The sequence below is a fragment of the Eschrichtius robustus genome, chromosome 1, assembly GCF_028021215.1.
Source record: "Eschrichtius robustus isolate mEscRob2 chromosome 1, mEscRob2.pri, whole genome shotgun sequence".
NCBI lineage: Eukaryota > Metazoa > Chordata > Mammalia > Artiodactyla > Eschrichtiidae > Eschrichtius > Eschrichtius robustus.
Genome location: NC_090824.1, coordinates 146,087,245 through 146,101,737, shown reverse-complemented (window position 1 = coordinate 146,101,737; position 14,493 = coordinate 146,087,245). Strand labels below are relative to the sequence as shown.

General features: G+C 34.3%; 1 non-coding gene across 1 annotated transcript; it reads right to left on the bottom strand.

Moving 5' to 3' along the window:
- Positions 1-2,877: 2,877 nt before the first annotated feature.
- Positions 2,878-2,953, bottom strand: LOC137750913 (small nucleolar RNA SNORD115). The gene has a single exon (XR_011070637.1). It is a non-coding gene; the product is annotated as a small nucleolar RNA SNORD115 (small nucleolar RNA).
- Positions 2,954-14,493: the final 11,540 nt, after the last annotated feature.

Here is a 14,493-nt window from a genome sequence, read left to right as displayed (position 1 = left end):
ATCAGAGCAATTATGACTTATTTATTGCTCTCAGATCATGGACAAATCTATAAACACATTGACCTCCTTGTCAAATTTTTCTTTCTTTCTTAAGGTAATATGGGAGAATTATAAGGTAAATATACTTTCTTTATTATGCCTATTTTCACATTTCTCTAATTACTGGTTCTATACATTGTATTTGAGCTACAGATAGAGAATATGTTTTATACATGACCATGTTTTTTCTTTATTGTAAACTATAACAATGAAATTCATCCCTTTTATTAAATTTCTCTATTTTTTTCTGCCCATAAATATAGATTTCCTATAATTTGGGTGTACTTTTTCAGCACTAGGTGAGACTGCTGTTCTCCCATAGTCCCCTTTTGTTTTTAAAAGCACATATTTACCAACCTAGATGCCTTGCATCCCAGGTGCTCCAACAACACTCTATCCAGAATATAGAATATCATATCCCTTTGTTACATAGTAAGTCCCTTTTTGGCATTATCAAGCATATCAGGAGACAAGGCATATTCTTCTATGGAAATACCTGTTTGCGTGGAAACTTCAGAGGAGAAAGAACAGGTAGGTCATCCAGAAACACCCATATCTTGGATATTTTTCTGAGTTAGAGTAAAACAAGAAAGGTAGTAGAAATTTCAGAATTCATGGCTTCAGTATCCACAAGAAAGGACTGGAAAAGTTTAAGATGGGGAAAAGAAACAGACATGTAAGTTCATTCCATTCCCATTTCTAAGGTTCTCTCATTATGTCAATTTTGTCCATAAGTTTGCACCATTTGCCAATTATTTTCTGTCTGATTTCCTGGGGTGGGAAAGAACCTCTTGAGGAGGTGGTAAAGCTTCAGCGTTAGGTTGTATCCCTTGCATCTTCCTCAGTCTCTTCCAGCATTATTTTTGCCAATGTCTTGACTTTTCAATAGTGAATTTATTGACTTTCCATCAGGGTGTGCTTTCTTATTTGTTGGGGTCCCCAGATAATATTGTGTTCCCTTGTAAATAATTATAACTAGGCAGCTAAGCTGCAGTCTTAAGTTTCTTTATGGCTTATCTTTCTACATATTTTCTTAAAGCTAGATTGTAGCCACCAATATCTGAGAAATTATCTGTTCTTATCATCAACCTACTTTTTCTCCTACTTGTATTTATATTCCTGGCAACAAAAGTGCCATAAGTCTATTCTGATCTTCACGTGGATTTATATATGTAAACTTAGAAAATGCCTCAGTGAACTGTGTTGAAAAACAATGAAGGACTCAGCTTCTGAGTACAGCATTTAGCTTCTCTCTGTTTACTTTCTGCAGAAAGTTTTCAAGGAATCTTGTCAGTAGTCTCTCATGTTAGGTTTCCAAGGTACAAAGAATAGAATAGCCTGAGTTGTTGGAGGAAGTGTACAGTTGGATTCCTGAGGACTTGGAACTCCCTAATATGGGGATTACCATTTTACCTTCATTGTGCATTCCCATGTATAGGGCCGTAGACTGAAAACACAGTGCAGAGCACCTCAGGAAAATTTTGTGGATCTCTCCAGAGCACTAGGGAAAAGGGCATATTGATTCTTACCATTTCTAGTCCTTCCAGCAGCCCTTAATACATTCTACCAGGTATTTGAGTTGCTGGAAAAACAAAAGTATAGGGCTGATATTCTTCATATTGAAATGAAAAATAAATTGTTTTCTATGACAATGTAGTTTCAGTTCCCATTTTGCCATTTAGTAGCATGACTGTTTTGATTCCCTTTCTTCCAGGTCATTAGACAACCACTGCCCAACCTGATGCTTTCATTCTATGACACAGTCTCTTACACAACTTTTCAATGACTACTTGTTTTTTACTCTTAATCATATCTGCTTCCATAGCTCTGTTTCGCATAGCCTAGAACACTCCTACATCCTTTCCCAAGAATGGCGCCTATGCTGGGGGTTAGAATAATGACACAAGCCATGGCACTCCCCTTATACATTTATTTGATCCTGAAAAGTCTAACTAGGGTTGGCTTTCTTAAAAACCTTGTGCCAAAGTAGATTGGGGTTTGGGTAGATTTAGTGAAGTTAGTCTGTGTAGCTTTCATGTGTCCCTGGTGTAGCAGGACAAAAAGTCATCTTTCTCAGTAGTCTTTGTCTAAGAGGACAGTAGTCAAAAATGAAAACTGTATTTCATGGGTACTATTCCTAAAAAGTAAATAGGATACCAGGAAGCTCCTAATTTTATTGATTTTTACATCCACAGGAAAACAAATATCTGGATCGCAAGGATTCACACTTCCCAGAATCCTTGAATAGTCATAGTCCAAAAACGATCCACAAGTGTTACACATTAAAACTCTGAAATAATATAACAGGTTTGAATTTGTCTACTTGGACATTTAGAACCAAGCAAATATTGCACCATAGAGATGGTACTGATGAATCACAAACCTTTTGCAACTTCCAGTAAAGCACACTCAGGTGAAAAGCAAAATTCTTCTGATGAAGATCCCATTATATATATATCACTCATGGAGAAAAAGAACCCATAATGATATTTATATCATCAGAAAGAATAAAGCTAAATGCCCTAGAAGTAAGTTTTTACTAGTTTAGAAGTCTGTTTCACACTTAGCAGTTATCAAAGGCAGCCTAATCCATTTAATGTACACACAATGTAAAAAAAAAGAGAGTTGAGGTATAATTTCAAAAAAATATGAGAATAAACCACCAAAATCTGATTAATATAAAAGAAACCATTGTTTACATGGAAAGAGGTAGAAGAGGTGGATGAAACAAATTTCCCATATGGGCTTTATTACCTGAAGCCCATGAATAGAGTTTCTACTACAGTGAAGCTAAGAACCCTCACTCCCACTTTGTAATCCAGGATTGTCACCTCTGCTGGGCCCCAGAGTAATTTTATTAAGCATGATTTTTATGCAATCACATCTCCTCAAGACATGATGTCCTCATTCACTCAAACCAAGGCACCACCCGCACCTACAATTTCTTTGTCCTGTAATTTTTTACTAATGGCATCCTTAAGTTCTGGGTCCCAAGTGGACTGGAGATCTGAGAGATTCAGTGCAGGACAACTGGGTAGTTAATCGTGCCCCAGGGGAAGTGAGCTCAAGTGTCTTCTTCCCCATTTGTTTTTGTCTATGAGGAAGGATCAGGGCAGTAGTCAGAGAAGAAAACTATGTATCTCATGTTTGCATTGCTCATGTGTTCCCCTGTGATTTATACAGGAAAGATATTACTAAAAAAAAAAAAAAAAAAAAAAAAAAAAAGACAGGACCACATTCCTTTGTATATAGATCAGTGATTCACCTAACATATTCAAATTGAAGCAAATAGGATACCTTGGCCTCAAGAACACGTCAGGAGCCTTTATGCAGAAATAAAATCTTATTATTAACCAGCTCTTGGCTGTATCTTCTAGGAAGCCAGAGCAGAAAAAAATGGCATCACTCATAGCATGGATTTTTCCATTTAAAATAAATCTAATGAAGCCACATGATATTCAGAAGCTAGATATCGGCATCAGGCTGCTTATAATTTTATTCAATGTCACTTATTATACCTGAATCTCAAACCTCAGGCTGCAGTTGCCATGGCCCTTCAATTGTGAGTAGTTCATTTATGATCCACAAACTTCACAACACCTTAGCAAATAATCTAACAAGTAAATTTGTCTATGTATGAATTTAGATCTAACCAAACAATGCACCGTAGAAATAATACTAGTGAATGATAAGATTTTTCAAATTTAATCAAAGCAAAGCTCAGGTACAAACTAAAGTTTTTTTCTTATGAGAATCATATCATCAATATGAGTCACTCATGGAGAAGAATTAGCCATAATAATATCCATGTTTCCTTAAAGAACTAACCTTAGATGCTAGTCTCTATTAGTCCATAGATCTATTTGGAATTATAGCTCTCTGTAATCACTGAAAAGGGTGAGGGTTCAGATTAATTTTCATTTTCGGTAATTCTCATTCTACTTGTACTTCATACCTATTGCTACGGCAGACTATTTTTTCAACCCAGCTCTGAAAACTGTGGATGAGTTATTCCTGTGCTAAAGAATTTTTTTAGCTTAGCTCTGTAGCTTGTTATTCCACACTGTGTAGGTATTTATTATCTAGCCCTGTGCAGTCCAGATTTTAGTAAAGCAGCATTGTGCTTCTTGGCTCAGCTCCAACAAATGTGGTCATTCTGTATGTGAGAGAGCCCCTGCTGAGGCTCTCCCTCCTCTACTGTGTTAGCCTCTCCATTTTTATTTCCCCAGATCTATCTGTTGTTTCACGGTGTGCATATTCCGAGGTTTACTTATCCTTTCAACTCTGGATGGACACTTGGTTTTCAATATTGTTGTTGTTAGAAATGGTGCTACTGTAAGCATTCACGTGTATGTTTTTTAGGGCATAGATATATGAATTCTTCTTGTACCTGGGATTATGTTTGTGGACACAGTCTAAGAGTATTCTAAATAGACATATAGGTAGATTTTTAAATTTTTATATATCTTGGTGATTGTTTATTGTTTGAATGTTCTTTTCTCTCATGGCTAATGACCTTGAGTACCTTTTCACATGCTTATTAGCCATTTGAATATCCTCCTTTGTGATGGACCTGTTTAAATGTCTTCTTTCTCACTTTTTGACATGTACAAGTTTACTATGTCTTATGTATAATTGTCTTTCATTGAATATACACTTTGATAAACAGAAGTTTTAATTTTGATAAACAGAAGTTTTCATTTTGATGCAAACCAACTCATCAATTTTTCCTTTATGGTTAGTGCTGTTGTTATTCAATTTTAATTTTTTGCATTCACCAAAATCATGATACTACTCTCCTATGTTATGTTCAAGAATCTTTATTGTTTTGCTTTTCATATGTGTCTACATTACACCTAGAAATTATTTCTCAGCATGGTTGGAAAACGGACTCAATACAAAAGTTATTTGTTTTGTAGAGTGTCTCTCAAGTGGGATTTGTCTAATTATCATCTCATAATTATGCTGGGGTTATGGGTTTTGGGGAGGAAGACCATAAAGTACCATTCTCATCCTGTCATATCAAGGGTACATTCTATCAATATGACATGACTATTTATATTAGCCTTGATTATCTGGCTGAGGTAGTGTTTGTCAGATTTCACCACTGTAAAGTTATTTTTCCTCATATGCAACAGCGACACTTTTATTATAGATCAAGTAACCATATAACATTTGATCTGTTTGTGAAGTCTCTATTTTTTCCCATTAGGCTAGTTTTCTATCTTTTGTCAGTACACGCATTCTTAACTACTGTAACCTAATGAAATGCTTTGAAATTTTGTCATGTAAGTTATGAAGTTTTTTTTTCAAGTTGTTGACATTTAGACAAAAACTAGCATGTTCCTTTTTTTAAAAAAAAACATCTTTATTGGAGTATAATTGCTTTACAATGGTGTGTTAGTTTCTGCTTTATAACAAAGTGAATCAGCTATACATATACATATATCCCCATATCTCCTCCCTCTTGCGTTTCCCTCCCATCCTCCCTACACCACCCTTCTAGGTGGTCACAAAGCACAGAGCTGATCTCCCTGTGCTATGCAGCTGCTTCCCACTAGCTATCTATTTTACATTTGGTAGTGTATATATGTCCCTGCCACTCTTTCACTTCGTCCCAGCTTACCCTTCCCCCTCCCCATGTCCTTAAGTCTGTTCTGTATATCTGTGTCTTTATTCCTGTCCTGCCCATAGGTTCTTCAGAACCAGTTTTTTTTTAGATTCCATATATATGTGTTAGCATACGGTATTTGTTTTTCTCTTTCTGACTTACTTCACTCTGTATGACAGACTCTAGGTCCATCCACCTCACTAAAATAACTCAATTTTGTTTCTTTTTATGGCTCAACCTTGACTCTTCTTGGCTCTTTGCATTATATGTAATTCTTGAAATCAGACTGACAATTTACAAAACACCTAATGGGATTTGGATTTGGAATGCTATTCCATTGAATATTGAAATGAATTTGGGGGAGAATTAACATCTATATAAATCAAATCTGCCAATCTGAATATATCTCTTCATTTACATGGTATTACTTACTTCCTTTCAATAATGTTTTGTAATGATATATGTTGATCTTTTCTTATGTAATTGATATTATTGATGTTCCTGAAAATGTTATATTTAAAAATCTTTATTTTTTTATGTTTGTTGTTTTACATAAGCACATTTCATTACACTTATTTGCTTATTAATACAGCAACTTTGCTAAATTAACTTTCTAATTTTTTTACTTCAAGTCATTTGGGGATATAAATAGATAGATAGAGGTATATATTAACACACACATACATATAGACACCATTTTGTTGTCTGTAAATAATGATGTTTACATATACCTTTCCATTTCCAATCCTTATACACCTTTTATTCTTTTTCCATGACTTACTGCACTAAAACATCCAGTATAGTGTTGAATAGAAATCGTGATAGAAAATGTGTTTTATTTTCAATTTCAGGAGAAAAGCTTTCAATAGCTCCATTATCAATGATTTTGCAATTGACTTATTTTGTAAATACTCTTTATCTCATTAAAGAATTTTGGTAAGTTCCCAGTTCCCATGAGATTTATGAGGAATAGGTTTTGTATTTTATCAAATGCTTTTTATTTTTGAGGTGATCATATGATATTTCCCCTCTGTTGTGTTACTACAATGAATTACATTGAATGATTTTTAATTACTTAAAATTATACTTAATTTAGAATAGCTTTAGGCTTGTTTTAAAAAGTTGTGAAAATAGCACAGTTACCAAATATCCCATACCGCATTTCGCATATTATTACCAACTTATATTAGTATGGTATATTTGTCACACAACTAATCGATATTGGTACACTGTTATTGAGTCTACACTTTTTTCAGATTTCCATTGTTTTTGCCTAATAACCTACTACTGTTCCATGATCCCATACAGGATGCTACATTTTAATGTCATGTCTACTTAGGATCCTCTTGACCATGACACATTCTCAGATTTTCCTTGTTTTGATGGTCTTCCCATTTTTGAGAACTAGTCAAGTGTTTTGTACAGTGTCTCTCAAGTGGGATTTGTCTAATTATTATCTCATGATTATGCTGGGGTTATGGGTTTTGGGGAGGAAGTCCATAGAGATAAAGTACCATTCTCATCCTGTCATATCAAGGGTACATTCTATCAACATGACATGACTATTTATATCAGCCTTGATTACCTGACTGAGGTAGTGTTTGTCAGGTTTCTCCACTGTAAAGTTATTTTTCCTCCCACCTGCCATTTTAATACTGTATTCTTCGCAAGGAAGTCACTATGCAGAGACCACACTTGAGGAGTGAGGAATTGTGTTGCACGTCCTTGAAGTCAAAGTATCTACGAAATTTATTTTTAATTATTCTGCATAAGAAATTTGTCTATTCTCCCAATGTATTTATTCACTTTTTTATATTAGTGTGGATTCATGGATAATTATATTTTGGTTTCTAATTCAATACCATGGTATGTATTTGTTCAAATTGCTCCAGCTTTGATCATTGGAATCTTTTTTGGTTGGCTCCTGTCACTTTGACACTTCGACATGCTCCCATCAATGTGTGTGTGTGTGTGTGTGTGTGTGTGTGAGAGAGAGAGAGAGCGAGCGAGAGAGAGATTAGCACTTCCTTACTTTCTGGCCATCTAAGATACTCCAGGTTCATCTTTTATATTTCCTGCCCCTTCATAGAATCAGCCATTTTTGAAAGGACCCCTGGCTTGTTTTATTGGAGAGTGGTATTAGAAACCAAGATATGGGTTCTAGGTGTGATATTTGTTACCAGATTATCATTGCTTCTAGGCTTTCTCAACCGATAGATTAAGGAAAAATGTACATGCACAGTAACTGTGTGTATATGTATATTTATAACTATTCATATGTGTAACTACATATGTATATACATATATAATTGCATTGGCCAAAAAGTTCGTTCGGGTTTTTTGTGTTATGGAAAAACCTGAACGAACTTTTTGGCTAACCCAACATATAGAACATAAGTTCACAGTGATGTTTCCAACTCGAATCCATTATTACATGGATTATTCTAACCTCTTTTTGTTTGTCTGTAACCTTCTACTCCAACAGCAAGAAACCTTACACCATCTGCCAACCATTTACTTAATTGTTTAAATCTAGTATACATATGTAGTGGTTTCATACACCGATGAGAAACGACTTTATCTAGTTAAGTACAGGGCTATGTACAGTTGTTTTGCCTTTAATCTTACAGATTGCACTAACTCCCCTAGTTACTTAAATTAGCACCTTTTCCTTCCAACCCCATCAGTGAGGTTGTTTCATGCATTTGTAATACAGTAAATCCTTTTTTCACATTTTATATTCCATCCTGGGATCCCCCACCTACTAAATGGTTTTTAAAAATTCATGTATCTTAAGGTTTACTCTTTGCGCTGTGAAGTTCTATGGGTTTTGACAAATGCATAATGTCATGTATATGCCATTACAGTATCACACAGTATCAACCCCTGGGCTGAGGACAGCAGGAGGTGAGCGGCAGGCTAGTGATCAAATCTTCATCTGTCTCTCCCCATAGCTCACATTACCGCCTGAACCAGCCCCCCCATGGCTCACATTAGTGCCTGAACCATCCCCCAGATAACTTGCATTACCGCCTAAACCATCGCTCACATTGCCACCGGAACCAATCCCCGCCCCACCCTGTCGGTGGAAAAATTGTCTTCCATGAAACCGGTCCCCCTGGTGCCAAAAAGGTTGGGGACTGCTGTACAGGATAGATTCACTGTGCTTTATCTATTCAGTCCTTGCCTTCCCCCTGACAACCACATGTGTTTACTGTATCTTTAGTTTTGCCTTTTCCAGAATGTCATATAAATGGGAGCACACCATATGTACCCTTTTCAACTGGCTTCTTTCACTTAGCAAAATGCATTTAAGATTCATCTGTCTTTTTTTTTTTTTTTTGGTAAACGTGGATGTACCACAGGGTTTTTTGTTGTTGTTGTTTTTTAATGTCTTTATTGGAGTATAATTGCTTTACAATGTTGTGTTAGTTTCTGCTGTATAACAAAGTGAATCAGTAATATGTATACATATATCCCCATATCCTCTCCCTCTTGTGTCTCCCTCCCACCCTCCCTATCCCACTCCTCTAGGTGGTCACAAAGTACCGAGCTGATCTCCCTGTACCACAGGGTTTTTAAGCATTAACCTATTGGAAGATATCTTACTTACTGCCAGTTTTTGGCAATTATGAATAAAGCTGTTATAAATGTTCATGTGTTAGTTTTTGTGTGGACCTAAGTTTTCAACTCATTTGGTTAAATACCTAGGAGCACAGTGGCTAAATGTAGAACATTTAGCTTTGTAAGAAACTACCACACTGTCTTCCAACATTGTTGTACCATTTTTCATGCTAGCCACCAATGAATAATAGTTTCTGTTGCTTGCATTTTCACAAATAATTGTCATTGCTAGTTCTTTGGATTTTAGCCATTCTCCTAGGTGTGTACTTGTATCTTTTTGTTTAATTTGCATCTCCCTAATGACAGATAATGTAGGGCATCTTCACCTATGCTCATTTGTCATCAGTATGTTTCTGTGGTGAGGTCTCTATTCAGATCTTTTGCCCATTTTAAATGGGTTGTTTATTTTCTTTTTGCTGAATTTTAGGAGTTCTTTGTATATTTGGATTGAAGGCCTTTAGCAGATACGTATTTTGAAAATGTTTTCTCCCAATCTGTCCTGTCTTTTCATTAACTTAATAGTGTCCTTTGCCAGAGCAGAGTTTTTAATTTTAATAAAGCTCAACTTATTTTTTTCTTCATGGTTTTGTGCTTTGGGTAGTGTATCTAAAAACTCACCACAAAACCCAAGGTCATGTCGATTTTCTCCTATGTTTACTTTTAGAAGTTTTATATTTTTACATTTCACATTTAGTTCTATGGTTTCTTTTGAGTTAGTTTTTATGTAACATGTAAGGTCTGTGTCTAGGTCCCCTTTTTGCACATGAGCATCCCCTGTTCTAGCATCATTTGTCGAAAAGACTATTTTTTATGCATTAAATTGCCTTTGAACACCTGTCAAAGATCAGGTAACTATAAGTGTGTGTATCTACCTTTGGATTCTCTATTCTGTACTATTGACCTATGTCTATTTATTTGCCAATAATATGCTGTCTTGATTATGGTAGGCTTATAGTAAGAGTCTTAAAATAAGGTAGTGTGAGTCCTCCAAATTTGTTCTCCTTCAGTATTAGGTTGGTTAACTCTAGTTCTTTTGTCTTTGCATATAAACTTTAAAATCAATTCACTGATATCTACAAAATAACTTGCTGGGGTTTTGAAAAGGATTGAACTGTATCTCTATGTAAAGTTGGGTAACAATATTGAGTCTTCCAATCCATGAATACAGAATATCTGTCCATTATTTACATCTTCTTTGTTATTTTTTAGCAGAATTTTGTATTTTCTGCCTTTAGATCATATACACACACATGTTGTGTGTGCGTGTGTATGATGTATACCAAAGTTTTTTCTTTTTTATTGCAACTGTAAATGGGATTTAAAAGAAACATTATTTATTTCAAACTCCAATTGTTCTTAACTGGTATATAGAAAGCAACTGACTTTTTAAATACTAACCTTATATCTTTTATCTCTGTTATACTCATTTATCCCAATTCCAGAAGGTGTTTGTTTTGTTTGCCTTAGTAGATTCTTTGGGATTCTCTATAGATAATCATGTCATCTCTGAATAAAGACAGTTTTATTTCTCTCATTTTCAATCTGTATGCCTCTTAATAGTTTTCTTGTCTTATTGCACTAACTAAGACTTCCAGTATGATGTTGCATAGGAGTGGTGCAAGAGGACATCCTTGCCTTTTTACTGAAATTAGCATAAAGTCTCTTGTCAGGAAGTATGATATTAGCTATAAGGCTTTTTGTAGATGTTCTTTATCAAACTGAGAAAATTTCCCTGAGTTACTAGTTTACTGAGAGTTTTTATCTTATCTTTATAGCACATGACCATATGATTTTTTTTATAGCCTTTTAATGGAATGGATTATGTTGATTGATTTTTGAATGGTGAAAAAGCCTTGCATACCTGGAATAAATTTCACCTGGTTGTGGTGTACAATTTTTCTTATACATTGTTGGATTTAATTTGCTAATATTTTTTAGGAGGCTCATGACAGATACTGGCTTGTAGTTTTTCTTTCTTGTAATGTCTTTATCTGGTTATGGTGTTAGGGTAATAATGGTTTAATGCAGTGAATTACTAAGTGTCTCCTCTCTTTCTATTTTATGGAAGCAATGGTGGAGGACTGGTATTATTTCTTCATTAAATGTTTGGCAAAATAAACCAGCAAAACTATCTGGGCTTGGTGTTTTCTTTTTTGAAGGTTATTAACTATTAATTAATTTCTTTAATAGATTTAGGGCTATTCAGAATATGTATTTTTCCTTGTATGAGTTTTTGTAGTTCGTCTTTTGAGTAATTGGTCTATTTCATTTAAGTTATCTAATTGGGAGCATAGAGTTCATAGTATTCTGTTTTTATTCTTTTAATATCCATAACATCAGAACTGATGATTCTTATTTCTGTTGTTGGTCATTTGTGTGTTTTTATTCCTTTGCTTAGCATGGGTAGAGTTTTAGCAATTTTATTGGGCTTTTAAAAGAACTACCTCTTGTTTTTGTTCATTTTCTCTACTGTTTTCCTTTTCTTAATTTTACTGACTTCTAATTATTGTTATTAATTTTCTTCTACTTGCTTTAGGCTTAAAGTGTTCTTTCTCTATTTTTTTAAGGTAAAAGCTGAGATTATGGATTTAGGTCTTTTGTATTTTCTAACATAAATTTAATGTTAAATTTTTTTCCTGTAAGCAATGTTTTAGCTGCATCTGACAAATTATGATAAGTAGTATTTTCATCTTGACTTCACTCAAAATATTTTAAAAATTTCTCAAATGTTCTTTGATATATCTGTTAGTTAGAAATGTTTTGTTTAATCCAAATATTTGGGGATTTCCCAGCTGTATCTTTATCAACTACCAGCTTTATTCCATTGTTGCTTTGTATAACTTCTAATCTTTTACATTTGTTAAGGTCTGTTTTATGGAACATAATATGATCTATTTTGGTGACTATTTCATATGAGATTTAGAAGAACGTGTATTCTCCTTTTGATGGATGGAGTAGTCTATAAGCATCGGCTGGACAAACTAATTGATAGTGCTCTTTAGATCACCTATATCCTTACTGTTTTTCTGCCTGCTTGATCCATTACTGCCAGAGGGGTGTTGAAGTCTCCAACTGTAATAGTGGACTTGTCTATTTCTACTTTTGGTTCTTTCAACTTTGACCTCATGTATCTTGACACTTTGTCATTAGGGACATACACGTTTATGATTGTTATGTCTTCCTTAAGAACTGATCTTTTAACATTAAATAATCTTCATGCCTGAAAACCTTCCTTGTTCTGAAGTTGGTTTTGTTTGAAATCAATATAGCTTCTCCAGCTATCTTTTGATTAGTTTTAGCATGATGTATCTTTCTCAATCCCTTTACATTTTTCGACCTAAATCTTTAATTTTAAAGTAAGTTTCTTGTAGACAACATTTAGTTGTCTTGCTTCTTTATTCATTCTAGCAAGCCCTGTATTTTAATTTAAACCATTCACATTTAAAATAATTATTAATATTGTTGGATTAGTATCTACCATGTTTATAACTGTTTTCTAGTCACTGCATTACTGTTTCTTCATTCCCCCATTTTACTGCTTTCTCTGCTTTTAGTTGATCTTTTTACACGATTCCTTTTTATCTCCTCTCTTAGCATATCAATTATTCTTTCTTTTTTATTTTTTCATTAGTTTCTCTAGAACTTAACAATAAAAATTTTCAACTAACGCAAACTCACTTTCAAAGTACACTATACCACTTCACGTGTAGTACAGGTTCCATAGATCAGAGTATTCTCAACTTCTCCTTCCCATCTCTTGTGACATTGTTGTCATTTATTTCACTATCCATATGCCATAATCAACCAATATTTTGTTACTATTATTACTTTAGACATTTTTTAGATTATTTAAGAATAATGGAAATAATAATTTTATTTTACCTCATTTATTTCTTCTCAATGCTCTTCTTTTCTTTATGGAGATCCAAGTTTCTGACCTGTATAATTTTCCTTCTTCCTGAAGAAGTTGTAACATTTCTTGTAGGGCAGGTCTATTGGCAAGAATTTCCTCATTTTTGGTTTGTCTGAGAGTATTTATTTCTCCTTTACTTTTGAAGTATAACTTTGCTAGATATAGATTCTAGGTAGATTTTTTTTCCTGCAACATTTTAAATATTTTACTTCACTCTCTTTTAACTTTCCTGGTTTCTGATAAGAAGTTCACTGTAATTCACTGTAATTCTCTATAGGTAATGCATTGTAGGTGTTTTTCTAACTTCCTTGAAGATTTTGTCTTTGGTTTTCTTCAGTTGAATATGATATGCCTAGGCTTTAATGTTGTTATTGTCTGTGTGGTTTGCATTTTTTCCTGCTTTGTGTTCTCTAAACTTCCTGCACCTGTGGTTTGATGTTTGTTATTCATTTAGAAATATCCTTGACGATTATTATAAGAGTTTGAAAATTTCTTCTGCTCTGTACTCTCTCTCTGTCTCTTCTCATCCTGGTATTCCAATTATATCTATTACATTTTTAAAAATTGTTCAACTGTTCTTGGATGGTCTGTTCTGTCTTTCCATTATTTTTTTCTCTTTGTATTTCATTTTGTGAAATTTCTATTGGACTCTTTTCAACATCACTGATTTTTTTCCCCTTATCTTGTTGAGTCTAGTGAAAAGTCTGTTGAAGGCATTCTTCATCTGGGTTACAGTGTTTTTTATTTTTAGCATTTCCTTTTGGTTCTTACAGTTTTTATTTCTCTGATTATATAACCTATCTATTCCTGCATGATATCTTCTTTTCCTCTAAGAGCTCTTAACACATTGATCACAGTTATTTTAAATTCCCCATTTGATAACTTCAACATCTGTATCCTGAGTCTGGTTTCACTAATTGTTTCGTCTCTTCAGAGTGTTTTTATTTTATTTTTTCTTGCCATATAACTTCACTGTAATTGTTTGTTGAGTTGTGTCTGATATTAGGAATTGAGATAAATAAGTCTTTAGTATGAGATTTATGGTAATCTAACTAGGGGCTGTGTTCTGTTTAATGTTTGCTGTTGCTAGAGGTATCAGAAGTGTCAAATTCCTTTAGTGTGTTTGTTTTTGCCTCCTCTCTTGACTCTGGGTTTCCCTAAGTACCCCTGAGAGAGTTGGTGTCTTTCAGCTCTAATCCACTGTTATTATAGTGAAGCCTATTGGTGGAATGGTAAGTTTGTGGGGGAGTTGGGTGATCCACAACGTTTTTGAATAAGTCTCTGTTTTTATGTGCCTGTCTTAGAA